This window comes from Erinaceus europaeus, chromosome 17 (assembly GCF_950295315.1).
Source record: "Erinaceus europaeus chromosome 17, mEriEur2.1, whole genome shotgun sequence".
Lineage (NCBI taxonomy): Eukaryota > Metazoa > Chordata > Mammalia > Eulipotyphla > Erinaceidae > Erinaceus > Erinaceus europaeus.
Window position 1 is genome coordinate 10,824,968 of NC_080178.1, and position 13,305 is coordinate 10,838,272.

Consider the following 13,305-nt stretch of genomic DNA (forward strand, 5'->3'; position numbering starts at 1 on the left):
TAGCCTTAGCTCTTGGCTGTGGGGCACAGGGCTGAGGGGAAAGCAGGTCGGGTTGGTATTTGAGGTCTGCAGCTTGTAGCCCTGGGTCCCACAGCCCTCTCTCCTGCTGCTGGTCCACACTAGGTGCCGATCTGGGGTTAAGCAAGTCTACAGGTGGGAGACAGTGCCCACAGCCCCATCCCCAGGACTCTCCTCCTGCCTGCTCTGCCAGCAGCAATCAGATCACTGATGCTCAGGGCATCTGCTAGCCCAGTGCCAGGAACCCCCCAGAGCCAACAGTAACACCCTGTTTGCAAGTGGGAGACTCACTCTTAACACTTCAGCCAGTCTTGCCACTGTCATCTGCTGGCCTCCCCTTAAAAGAATCGGGGCTCTGGTGCCTGGGACTTGCATATTATCTACAAAGTGACTGAGCTGACTCCCACCTCGGGTGCCCAGAAGTGCTAACATGGGAATAATTCATCCCTCCTCACCTCAGTCCCTGTGGCTGGGGCTCCTGGAGTCACTGGGAGCATTTCCCAGACACCGGCTCAGGAGTCTTCTCAGAGGGCCAAGAGCAGAGAGGAGGGCCTGCCTCTGCTGGCAGTGCTGGGGGACTGTCCCCCAGAAGCTGCCACCCTCACCTCCTTGTCCTCCTCACTACCCTCGGGTGGCAGAGCACAGCTCAGGGTCCTGGGGAGGGAGGTGGTGGGGATCCCGCCCTGTTCTTGTCCAGTCATGGTCTGGAAGCTGGCTAGACGGCGCCCAGGCTAAGCTCAGGGAACTTGCTGGCAGTGGGGTTTGAACTTAGTCCCGGCTGACTGGACACACCAGGTGCCCTTGGCGTGCTAGGGCATAGGGGCCTAGTCCTCACCCCTCGAGCCCCCCTCCCCCCCCAGCCAAGGCTGAAGGTGATGTCATCAGCATTTCTGAGCCATTGGTGAGGGGGGTGAGGGGGGGTGCCTCCCTGAGCCAGCAGGTGGAGAGCTTTGGAGAATGAGCATTCTGGGGATATTGAATGAAAATGGGGAACATCTAGTCTCTGCCCACCCCTTCTCTGCAAAGGAAGTTGGGGTTGGGGCTAGGCTCCTGCCTTAATCCTACTTCTACAGGGGAGGGGGGCAGATAGTAGCAGCCTGGGGAAATGGCTCACTGGGTAGATAGAGCAGGACTGGCAGGCCTGAGGACCCTACTTGGATCCCCGGCTCTGCATGTGCTGAAGTGGTACTCTGTCTCTTCTCTCTCTCTCTCTCTTTCTCATGTTCAGTGCTTTTTGCCCCATGAAGGAAATAAATGGTTTTTAAAAGGGGGGAGGGGCTGGTGGTGGCATACCCAGTTGAGTGTACACGTTACTATGCTCAAGGCCCTGGGTTTGAACCCTGGTCCCCCACCTATGGGGGGTGGGGTATGTACATGGCTTCACAAGTGGTGAAGCAGGTCTGTCTGCAGGTGTCTTTCTGTCTCTCTCCCTGGCTCCCCACTCCCCTCTTTGTTCTATCTGATAAATAATAATTTTTAAAAAGTTTGATAACTTGGGGGTCCAGTAGTAGCGCAGCGGAGTAAGCACATGTGGCATGAAGCACAAGGACGGCGTCAGGAACCTTGTTTGAGCCCCACTCCCCACCTGCAGGGGTGTCAATTCACAAGCGGTGAGGCAGGTCTGCAGGTGTCTATGTCTCTCCCCCTCTCTGTCTTCCCCTCCTCTCTTCATTTCTCTCTGTCCTATCCAACAACATCATCAGTGACAACAATAATAATAACCACAACAAGGATAAAAACAAGGGCAACAAAAAAAAGGGAAAAAAATGGTCTCCAGGAGCAGTGGATTCGTGGTGCAGGCACTGAGCCCCAGCAATAACCGTGGAGGCAAAAAAAAAAAAAAAAAGTTTGATAACTTAAAAAGAGAAGTCATTTTCCCCACATGCTCCGTTTTGTTCTCACTGACAACAGCCTGGTGGTGGGACCCTTGCTCACACTCCCTCCACCTCCCCCCCCCCAACCCACCCCTAGTCCTGGGGGCAGCCTGAGCCTGGGTGGCACACACTCTGGGGTGGAACAGGCCCCACCCACAGCGGTCTGGTTCCGCACTGCCACCCTGTATGACTTCAGGCAAATCTCCTTGTGCCCCTTCCAGAAACTCTCTCTGCATGAATGAGGTGGACAAGCCTGGTGCTGCCTGGCCCATGCTAGTCACCACAGCGCCTGTGTATGGGTTCCCTGCAGGGGAGACATTCTGGGGGAAGGGGAGCCCAGTGTCTGAGCAAATGGGGGGGTGGGGGGCCGCTGGGTTCTGGGCACTGTGTCTCTCGGGCCTTGCTTAGAGCCCCCAGGGTGACTTGACTCGACCCAGTCAGAATGGATGGCCAACACCCAGGCACCCCCACTCCCAGAGAGGACTAGTGAAGGCGGGCACATGTGGAAGGATTGCTGGGGGTGTTGTGGGGGCACAAGGCTGCAGGCTGCAGAGGGGACTGTTTCTAAATACGAGTGGACATGCTGGGAGCAGTTATGGACCCTTAGAGACACTTTCCCTCCTCCCCCCAGAAGCCCCCTTCACAGTGGGTGGGGCCTACTGCCCCCTCCTCCTGCCTTTGCTCCAGGACCAAGGTGTGTGTGTGTGGGGGGGGGGGCGCTGAAACAGAGCACAGCTATTTGTCCTTGCTGTGGAAAGAGGCATATGGATGTGTGTCGGGTAATTGTGAGGAGCCTCACAAAGCACCCCACATTCCTGATAAAAAGAAAGGGGGAGATGTCAGGTAATTGTGAGGAGCCTCACAGTTACCCAACAGATGTGATGACTTTTGGACCCCGTCGGTCTCCCCCCACTCCAACAGCACCTCTGTCTCACTGTCCACTGTCCCCTTTCGGTCAGTGGTGTGGACCCCATCCCATTCCATCTCAAGCTTGATGCAAGGGGCCTCATCCTGGGAAGTTTTGGGGTGAAGAGGACCACGGGAGACACTGAGGGCCCACAGGGCTGGGAAGGCCAACAGTTCAGGGGTCCTTGCCCAGGCCAGGCCAGGCAGGGGTCTCCCCAGTAGGCCTGCCAGGACTGGGAGATAGGGCTGCCGGGCCGGGGCTCCCCGTTCCTGCTGGTAGTGGGGGTGGGCACATCCAGGCAGGCAGCCTCTGTCTGGCCCCAGGAGGCCCCAGCCCTGATTTAGGTCACCTCCCTCAGCATCCAGAGGCAGCAGAGGCTGTGGCAGTATTTATAGCTGTCAGTGCTGGCCACCCAGGGCGGAGAGTCAGTGGGAAATTTGATGCAGGCTGCCCCCCCTCCACAGCCTTCTGGGTCCGGAGGGGTGGGGTGGGGGTAGGGGAGACTGTGAGGAAGTAGCATTGACCACCCCTTGCCAGCCTTTCTGGGCCTTGAGGAGCCAAGGTGCCACTCAGGTGCCAGGCAGGAGCCTGGCCTGTGCCCAGCAGCTGGGCCTGAGCTACCCAGGGCCCCATTCACACTCTGCAGTGCTGGCAGCTCTGGAGGTGAGCCCTCCTGGCAGCAGGCAGTTAGCAGGGCCACAGGCACTATGAGGAGGGACTAGACAAGGCTGCCAAATGCCTTAACTCCCTGCTGTGCCCCTGAGAAACAGTGGGGGGGGGTACTAGGGGCGACCCAGCCCAAGGAAAGCAAAGCAGAGCTTCCTGCCGCCACACCTTGGAGCAACTCTGGTGGTGGGGGGGGGGGGAGGCTAGGTGACACTAGCAGGGTGCTCTGATCTCAGTGTGACCCACACGGACAGAGTGGACACAGAGCAGATCCCTGCCAGCATGAGCAGGCAGAGAGTGCCCAGCCCCCCCACACACACACACATTTCCAGCCCATCCCCCTGGCTGGAAAGGAATAGGCGAGGCTGAGGGTTCCATAATCAGCTGGAGTTGCAGCAGTGGGGAGGACGCAGGGGGCTCAGGGGTCCTTGTGATGGGGAGAACTAAGGGACAGCAGTGGCCATTGGGGTTGACAACGAATGGATTTCGGTCTGAGTGAAAGGGCGGTTAGGAGCCTTAAGAGCATCTGGGGTGGGATGGATGTCATGGAAGCTGCAGGCTGTGCATCTGTCTGTGTGAGCTGCCGCCCTACACAACCCCCACTCACTCTGTCCTCACCGCAGCCCCAGGGGACAGTGCTGTCACCGCTGGCCTTGTTACAGAGATGATGCAGTGGCCCTCACTCTGTTCCAGGTCCCCACAGAATGTCGGGCGGGGGAGGTGGGGAGAAGCAGCAGAAAGGACAGGATGGAGCTGAAGGGGGGCCACACGGCAGGGTCAGTGCTGCCAGTGGCTCCTTTAGCCCTCATGGCTCAGGCCAGCAGACGTGTGATGGCCAAACTAGCCGGGCCTCCCACCTGCAACCCCAGAGCTCTTTCTCTTTGCCTGCCTGCCCCCAGCAAGTGGAACTCTGACCCTTGAGGTCAGAGGGACCCTCATCCTGCCCGGTGCCTCTCAGACTTTAACTTTTCAATAATTTTTTAAAATTTTATTAATGAACAAGAGAGGTTGGAGGAGAGAGGGGGCATCACTCTGGAACATTCCCTTCCAGGGGTTGAACCTAGAACCTTATGTCCGAGAGTCCGATGCTTTATCCACTGTGCCACCTCCCAGACTGCTATTTTTCTTTTTCTAATCAAGATTTATTCTACTTCATAGGAGGGGAGAGGGAAAAAGAGGAAGAAGGGCCCATGGCCCAGGGGATAGAACCCAGAGACGTAGGCATGCAAGTCCCAACCAGCTCTACCAGCTGAACTGTCTTAAAGCACTCCCCCCCAACCCACTCCCCCCACCCCCAAGACCCATTTAGTTTTTGTTTGTTGCCTCACAAGAGAAAATATGAACCAGAGCCTCACTCTGGCAGGTGTGCAGATGGGGATTGAACTCAGGGCTTCACGTTTGCAAGGCCTGTGCTCCACTACTCTGCCACCATATCTTCCAGTTGCTCAAATGTTTCGCCTCCAGGGTTATCTCTGGAGCTTGGTGTAGGCACTACAGACCCACCTCTCCCAGTGGCCATTTTTTTCCTTTTTGTTTTTCTTCCTATTTTATTGGATAGGACAGAGAGAAATTGAGAGGGGTGGGGAGATAGAGAGGGAGAGTGATAGACACCTGCAGGCCTGCTTCACTGCTTGTGGAACTTCCCCCCCTGTAGGTAGGGAGTAGGGGCTCAAACCCAGGACCTTCGCATGGTAACATGTGCACTCAACCAGGTGCGACACACTGCCCAGCCACTTGCTCAAATGCTTTTTTTTTTTTTTTTTGCCTCCAGGGTTATTGCTGGGGCTCGGTGCCTGCACTATGAATCCGCTGCTCCTGGAGGCTATTTCCCCCCCTTTTGTTGCCCTTGTTGTCTTATCGTTATTATTATTATTGTGGTTATTATTATTATTGATGTCATTGTTGTCAGATATAACAGAGAGAAATGGAGAGAGGAGGGGAAGAGGGATATAAACACCTGCAGACCTGCTTCACCTATCATGAAGCGACCCACCTGCAGGTCGGGAGCTGGGGGCTCGAACTGGGATCCTTGCGCTGGTCCTTGAGCTTCGTGCTGTGTGCACTTAACCCGCTGCTACCACCAAACCCCCTGCTCAAATGCTTTCAAGCACTAAGTTTCTTCCATTCAAATACAAGATTGCAAAGAAAGAAAGAAAGAAAGAAAGAAAGAAAGAAAGAAAGAAAGAAAGAAGCAAGCAAGCTCAAAACTGCTAAACTGCTGCAACCTGCTGGAACCACTTCCCCTCTTCCATGGTGGTTGAGGGGGTCCCTACTTTGAAGAGCCCTGGCAGCTCCTCACTGGCCTCAGAGGGAGGGGGTCTGGGCCCATGTCCAAGTGCCACCTCTGCCTACCCTCCATGGGGAAGGGACGGGGCTCTGGCCCTGCTGGTGACACCCAGGAGCTGTGCCCCCCCCCCAGCTCACGTTACAAGGCGGGGTCACTTGATACCTGCACACGGCCCAGATGCCTGCAGAACAGGTGGCATGAAACCCAATAACCGGGTGCAGGCTGGTGCCCTGGATGAGCCACCTGTGGGGATGGCCCCGTGTGGTCCCCCTTCTAGAATCTGGGAGCACTGCCCCAATCTGATGCAGCTGGGGGAACCGTGAGACCCAGCTGACAGCCCCCCCATGGAGACTGGGGTTTGTGGGAGGGGAGGTGGCAGGAGAGGTGTGTCCGCTTAGCAGCCTCATTAGCGGCCTCCTTGGGGGGCCTCTGTGGCAGCCTAGGGGAAGGGGAGTGGAGTCCCAGAGCCAGGCTGGAGCTGGCAGCCTCACTGATAGATTTGGGGAGGGGTCCCAGCAAGGGGTCCGCACAGGGCCAACTGACACCCTCGCCAGCCTGGGCTCTCTGCAAACCCGAGTCAGGACCCCTGGAGCTGAGCTGGGGGGAGCAGGGGGCTCCTCAGAGATGCCCCCAGGCCTGCCCAGATGAGGTCAGCCAGCACTCCAGGGAGAGAGCAGGGCATGTAGGGAGGAGGGTAGAGGTTGGAGCCTGGAGCAGGAGGGAGGGAGGGAAGGAAGGAAAGTGAATAAACAGAGGTACTAGTGCTCTGTGTGCTAAGTGCTTCCAACTCCTGCTTCCTCCCTGGGCTGTAGTTGCCTCCTCTGTGAAGCTAGCCTGGTGGGCTTCAGGGTGGCGGCTTGGGGAGGCCCTCTGCCTCCAGCTCCCCCTCCTCTCATCTCCTCAGGTGGACAGGGAGCTAGCTCCTGCTCTTACTTCGCCTCACCTGCAGAGTGGGGCCAGCACCCATCGGTGCCCACTGGGTGGTGTGGCCATGGGTCCTACCTGGGAAAGCGGTGGCAGGGGCCTTCAGGGAGGGCAGTGCAGAGAGGGTGGGTTCTGGGGGTGAAGGGCAAGGAGAGAAGGAGACCCTGGAACTGGCAGAGAAGCACAGGGCAGGGGTCTCCCTCCCACAAGCGGAAGGAGACCAACAACCTGACCTTGGTCATCCTGAGTGGCCTCAGCTGGGTACCAGCACCAGCCAGAAAAATAGTTTCCAAAGAAGAAGGCAGAAACGGCCTTCTCAATGGGAAGCAGATTTGCTGGGCCATGACAGAGCCCATCCCGGGGTTAAGCCCCCAAAGAAGAGGCCCCCAGCAGGAGGTGTCTGTGTGAGGGAGGGTCCAGCCTGGCTACCGGGTTGGGGGGGGGTGTTTCTGCAATGATCTCCCCTCCGGGAGAGGCCAGCAGGGAAGCAAAGGCCTCCATTGATTCCTGAGTTGGCTGGTGTCAGGGACAGGGCTAGTGGCAGATGGCGAATTGGGCTCCTTTTAGCCAAGTGGGAAATAATTAGCGTGAGAACCAGAAGCCAGAGTCCCGGAGATAAATGCCGCCCTGAGAGGCTCCTCTAGAGGGGCCTGGCTGGCCAGCCCAGTGACCCCAAGCAAGTGACATCACTTCAGTGGAGGGGGAGCTGGACTGGAGATAGTTCTGAAGGCTCTGTTAGGGGAGGTGACGTCGTGTGGCACCTGCTAAGTGCTCTGTGGGGCCTTTGATTGAAAGGTCACAGGGATGGTCTGGACCATTTCTGGGCCTGTTCTAGGATGTCCAAGGTGATCCTCTTCCTTGTCCCTGTTCCTGTCCCCAAACTATGTACCCAGCCTCAGGGATGGTCCCTGTGGGATGTGATGGCCGCAGACACCACTCCAGCCTGACGACTTGGCCCCCATGGTCATTTCCTGGCACTGTGCCTCATCTGCATCACCAGATTGGGGGCACCTCCTCAGATCCATTTGTCAGGCTGCCGCCCTGGGGGGGCGGTGGAGGGGAGATGTGTGGTGGCCTGACCCCTCCTACAGAAGGGACATGGTCTCACCCCCATCCTGCCCTGTCCCCAGCCAGGCTGGGCACCACTGACATGTGAAAAGCAACAGCTTCCTGGCCCCTGGCAGGTAACACTCTTCCAGTCACGGGCTGATGGCACCCCCCCCCCACACACACACACCATGCTCCTTTGCTACCCCCTCTCCACCTCCCCATGCCTCAGAGAGGCAGCCCTGAGGGGTGCAGGGGTGTAGGATGTGTGAGGGTGTTTGTCCTCTACTTGCTGGTGGTGGGAGGGAGTGGGTGTGACCACGAGTCCAGAGTGAAGTCCCCGGGAACTCTGTCCATGCCCCTGGCTTCCATTGCTTCCCCACACAGGGCCCATTTGAAGCCAGCCCTTGGGTTCCAAAACAGACATTTGCTGCATCCCCCTCCTGCCCGTCAGATCCATCTAGGGGGCCCCAAGAGGTGGCCCAGTGGGTAGAGCACATGCTTTACCCTACATGAGGCTACAGGCACCAGCATTCTGGGCAGTGCCAGGGCAGCTCCATGGTTATTATTATTATTGTTGTTACTGCAGTCACTGGGGCTCTGCTGACAGAGACAGAGATAGAGAAACAGAGGGAAAGAGACCATAGCATCAAGCTCCCCCCCCCCCAGTGCAGTGGGGGCCGTGCTCAAACCTGGGTTGTGCCCAGGACAAAGCAACGCACTGTCCAGGTGAGCTAGCTTGCCGCATGGATGGTGGAGCAGGACTGCGTGTCTCTGTTTCTCTAAGGACACAGAGCAGGAAAACTGGGCCAGGAAGGCCACGTAGTAGCATCATGTGGGGGGGGGGGCCTGGGTTGATTCCTGCTGACCCAGAGAGTCCGTGCGCGCACACACGTGAACACACACACAAGCCTGAAGCCCATGTGCTAGGATATGTGACCCTGGAGAGTCCCCTACCTTGTCTGTCACTTGGAGGTAGCAGCAGTACCAACCTCAGAGCGGCTAAGAGGACAAGTGAGTGTGCACCTGGTCTTTCATTTCTTTGTTTAATTCCTTACGCGTTGATTTATGAGGCCAAAAAGAAACCTGAGCATCATTCTGGTGCGTGCGATGCCAGGCAGGGTCCAGCACTCCATCCACTGGGCCACCTCCCGGGAAACAAGTCTGCACTAGCGAAGGGTCGAGATGCAGTAGGCTGCTAATGATGGCAACCCCCGGGGTCCCCAACGTACAGGTGGACTGACCTTCTTCCCCCACCCACCCAGTTTCCCTGGAACTGCATGTGGTCTGGGGACTAGGTGTGGCCGTACTCCAGCCCCACGCTCACTCACGTGACCTCATGAGCCAGCATGTATATTGTCCAGCTGTCCATGCAGCTGAGCAGGGGAATAACTGGACTTGACCTTGAGCACAGGGGATGGGGACAGGGTGGCCACTGGTGAACTGGTCTCCATGAGAACGCATCTCTGTAAATTCTCCACATGGTCTGCAGGCTGCCTGGGCCCCAACCTCAGTACCTGCAGTCTCCCCAAGTCAGCTGCACCCCTCAGGACCAGAGCAGCCCCAGCACCCATCACAGAAATAGGTCTGATGGACCCCGAGGGCTTAGCAGGCAGCCGTGTCTGCCACCCCCCTCACCCCTGTTCTAGCACCTTCCATTGCCAGACCCCTGTCCTTCCTGTGGGGAATCTGTTCTTCATAGGAACTGGTGTCCCCATGGCCACAGAGGGCACAGAGCCCCTACAGAGCCGAAATGAGCCCTCTTCCGACGCTGGGCCTGATGATGGTTTTGTGTTCACAAGCTTGGCTTCTCCCCATCCATAATAGGGGGTCTCGGACTTTTTCTGAGGCTCCTTCTAGCCCTGATGCTCCTACACGAGGTGTGAGAGGCCTCCTGCCTGCTCAACCACCCACCCCCAGAGGTGTTGGGGAGATTCTATGAACCCCACTTTCCTATGATCGGTGTGCTGAGCACTTACACCAGGTCAGTGCTGTGGTCTGAACAAGTCTCCATTCAGAGTCAGCTTACTCCTCTTAGCCCCAGGTTAGGAACAAGGCACAGAGAGGTTAAGAGCCTTGTCCAAGGTCACACAGCCAGGCAGGACAGAGGCGGGACTGTGCCGCAACCCTTTTTTTTTTTTTTTCTCCAGAATTGTCACTTGCCTCACTACTGAGAGGAAGGGAGGTGGTCAGTCCAGGACCCTGGGACACAGGAGATGCTAAACTGACACCCCATGGACCCCCAGCCCTACCTCTAGGCTCCGCTCCATCCCCAGATGCCTGAGCAGCTAGGAGGCCTTACAGGCACTCCATGAGTTGGAGCTGACGTAGTAACTCCCCCCCCCAGGCCCCATGGCAGACCTGCTCTGACTGCTGTGCCCAGCTAGCCATCTGGAGGGCAGGCCCAGTGGGGCAACTGTCTGCTCAGCTCAGCCCTTGGGTCTCAGCTGGGTCAAACATGGCCATCCTGCCAGGTCCCCCACAGCTATTCGGAGTGGAGTCACTCATGCAGTCTGTCCTATGCCAAACCCCCCAACCTCCCTACAGTCCAGCTTTCTGGGGTGTTACATTCTCCCCCCCCCCACTATAGACACACCAGAGCCCTGACTGGCTAAGATGACCAGAGGCAAGGTCAGCGTGCTGGGGTGGGGGTGGGGGAGATTGGGCTGAACCATTTCCCAAAAGGGGATGATAGTGCCTGCAGAGAAGGGTCTGGGCCCAGCCCCTGACAGTGGAGCTGTGGTCTGGGGGCTCGGGGCACTCAGAGGTCCTGGGTCTGAGCTGTGTGAATGGTGGGGGGGCATGCTCTGCGGCCTGCGCTTGAACAGCACCACCCTACCCTTAGGCACTGGGCTCTACTTTACCAAGGGGTGGGGTGCTGGGGCATGAGGCCCAGGAAGGGTGGGTTGTCAGGGCAGGCTCAGAGGAGGCAACTCTTAACTGACCCGGAAAAGATGAGTAGGAGTCAGCCTGGCAGAGGAGTGGGGTGAGCTGAGTAGGAAACTGTTCAATAAGGTATTTTTAGAGAACAAGTTTTTTTTTTTTTGGGGGGGTGGGAGGGTGGGGCAGTACACCCAGGGCCAGGAACCACCACTACCCCTGCTCCCCCACACACACAGGGAGGAAGCCACTAGCTGAAGGCAAGTGCTGGGCTGGGCTGGGTCTGTTTCCCTCCACTTGGGAAACTGAGGAGTGTCTTCCTGCTTCTGGGCTCAGAGAGGGCAAGATACCATCCCAGGATGCACAGTTTGCCAAGACCTTTAGCTACTAACCTGAGAGGCTTTGGCTTTCTCTCTGAAGACCCCAGGGAGCTTGGGAAAGACTTGGAAAGTTGGGGAACTGGAACATGATACTTTTTTTTTAAATAAAAATTTTGCATTTGTAGAAAGAGGAACTCCCAGAGTGGTTACTATTTAACCCAAGTGTCTGAATCATGAGCAAGGAGATGGAGTCTCGTGGGTGGGCATGAGAGAGGGGGGTCCCCTCAGGCCACTGAAGTCACCCTATCTCTGTGAGAGGTTCCTGGCACCCCATTTCTGCCTGCTAGGTCTGGAGTCCTCCCCAGGCTTGGGGAGCCCCCACAGTGACCTGGTTCTGGGTAATGAGGGGTATCTTAATATCCTCTCCCCTCTCAGAGAGCACCCTCTGCTCTGTGCCCCAGGGAACCTGGGGAGCCTTGAGCACTACCCAGCAGGAAATGGTCCCTGCCCTCCCCTGCCTCTCTCACCCAGCAGGGAACAGACCCACATTGTTCAGCACTGGGGTCTCTGGAAAAAGGCCGTCTTTCAGGCCCCGAAAAGCGAAAAGCGGCAGCCCCTAGACATGTGGCCCATCCCCCACCGTGCAGCCCAGTCTTGCACCCTGGCCCTGTACATGACCTGTGGATACCCAGCTGGTGGATCTGTGGGTCTCCATGCCCCAGCCCCCAGTCACACTGGCCAGGATCCCTGCAGGGGAGCGTCACTGCTGCACTGAGCAGGGAAACTGAGGCACAGTGGCACCAGAGCAGAGCACACTAGGCTCAACCCACTTCTCCCTGACTCTGCAGCCTTGGGAATCCTGGGGACTGGGTGACTGGTACAGGCAGGCAGGTAGAAGAGGCTCCAGCCACCCTAGACTCCAAGGGAGGGGTGAGGGAGGACAGCCTTCCCAAGGCAGGGCAGGGCCCTCCTGAGGGGCGGGCAGACCTGAGACAGGTGTTCCTGGCAGCTGGAGGGGCGGGGGCTTCCCCTGTCCTCCTCTCTCCCTCCCTCCCCTTCTCTCCTTTCCCCCCTCTACTGGTCACACCCACTTGGACTTCCCTGGCCCTTCTCTTCCTGCAGGGGAACCCTACACTGCACCCCATCCCCCACCTAACCCCCAGGCTGCCCCTTGGGGTGAAAGGGGCTTGGGCTTCACTGTCCCACCCCAGCCCTGCCTCCCCCCACACCCCCAGCCTTTCAAACCCTAGCCAGGTGGTCTGTCCCACTGGCCACCCCTGAGCCTCCCACCCCCAGGCTCTGGCTCCCCACTCCCCATCCAAGTCCCTTGCTGCTTCCCAGAATCTCGGCTCCGACTCCTCCTCAAGCACCCGATGATGTCACTTCCTGAGGGTAGGGGGAGGAGGCACGACCCTGGCGGGTTCTCCCCCATGCCCGCCAGGAGCAGCCTAGCCGGGGGGCTCCCCCACCCCATGGAGCAAGGGCAGCAGGAAGCCGGGCTGGACCCTGGGGCCGCACCCCCAGCCTCACGCCCGCAGCTGCCAGCCCCAGTGCCGTGGGTGTCCAAGGAAGACTCGGGCGCCCCCCGGAGCCGTTACCAGGGAGCCAGGACCAGCCGATGGTCCCCAGCCCAGGTGCCATGTAAGCTCTGCCTGCCTGGGTCCCCCCCCAGTCTACAGCAGGGGGGTCCCTGCACGATTCCCAGTAGGAACCCCCACAGGAGTCTCCTGGGACCCCCAGCCCCTTGGAGCCTCCAGGCCTGCATGCCTGACCTCCTCCCCTAGGTCACTAAACAGTGGGGAGCCCTCTCTCCCCCCACCCCATTCCTGAGTTCCTGGGTGCTCTTCCCTGAGCTCTGTGGTGATCAGCTACTTTGGAGAGTGAAGGCTACATGGCCAGGGGGTGTGTGGAGGGCTGGGCTATCTAGCTGGCCCCTGAGCAGGAGCCTGGATGCCCCCACACCCCCAGTCCCCCCATCTCAGCACTCTCTGTCCTACCAAGGGGTATAGCCAGGCAGAATACCAGGGGACAGAGACTCAAAGCTCACTTACTGTATGTATCCCAGCAAAGCAAGAGGCAGGAGACCTCAGGCTCCAAATTGAGGGACTCTGGCTGTAGGGGAAGAGCCTCCACTGCGACCTTTGCCAGCCCTGCAGCTCCCCCCAGGTCTCCGGTCTCCCCTCACCCTGCCTATGGGGGTCAGCCCCCACCCACACCCTAAAACTGTGCATCCTGTCTCTCTGAGGACAGCCTCTCCCCCCCCCCCCCGCCTCTGTGTGTATGTGTGTGTCTGTGTGTGTATATGAAGGGGTACTCTGGGAGCTCCCCAACTCCATGCAGGGGAGACAAGGTCAAACCCTGGTTTTAATCAAGCCAGGGCCA

The 13,305-nt window shown here is 58.2% G+C and overlaps 1 protein-coding gene across 2 annotated transcripts in view; it reads left to right on the forward strand.

Annotated features, from left to right (window-relative positions):
• The window catches only part of DAGLA (diacylglycerol lipase alpha), a 60,770-nt gene that overhangs the window by 19,329 nt on the left and 28,136 nt on the right, over positions 1 to 13,305 (forward strand). The window contains exon 1 of one of the 2 annotated variants that reach the window (XM_007526326.3): positions 12,285 to 12,564. The exons of the other annotated variant lie outside the window; for it this stretch is intronic. The gene's annotated coding sequence lies outside the window, so the exon portion shown is untranslated. Of the gene's footprint in view, positions 1 to 12,284; positions 12,565 to 13,305 lie in introns of those variants that run through there. 2 annotated transcript variants of the gene reach the window in all.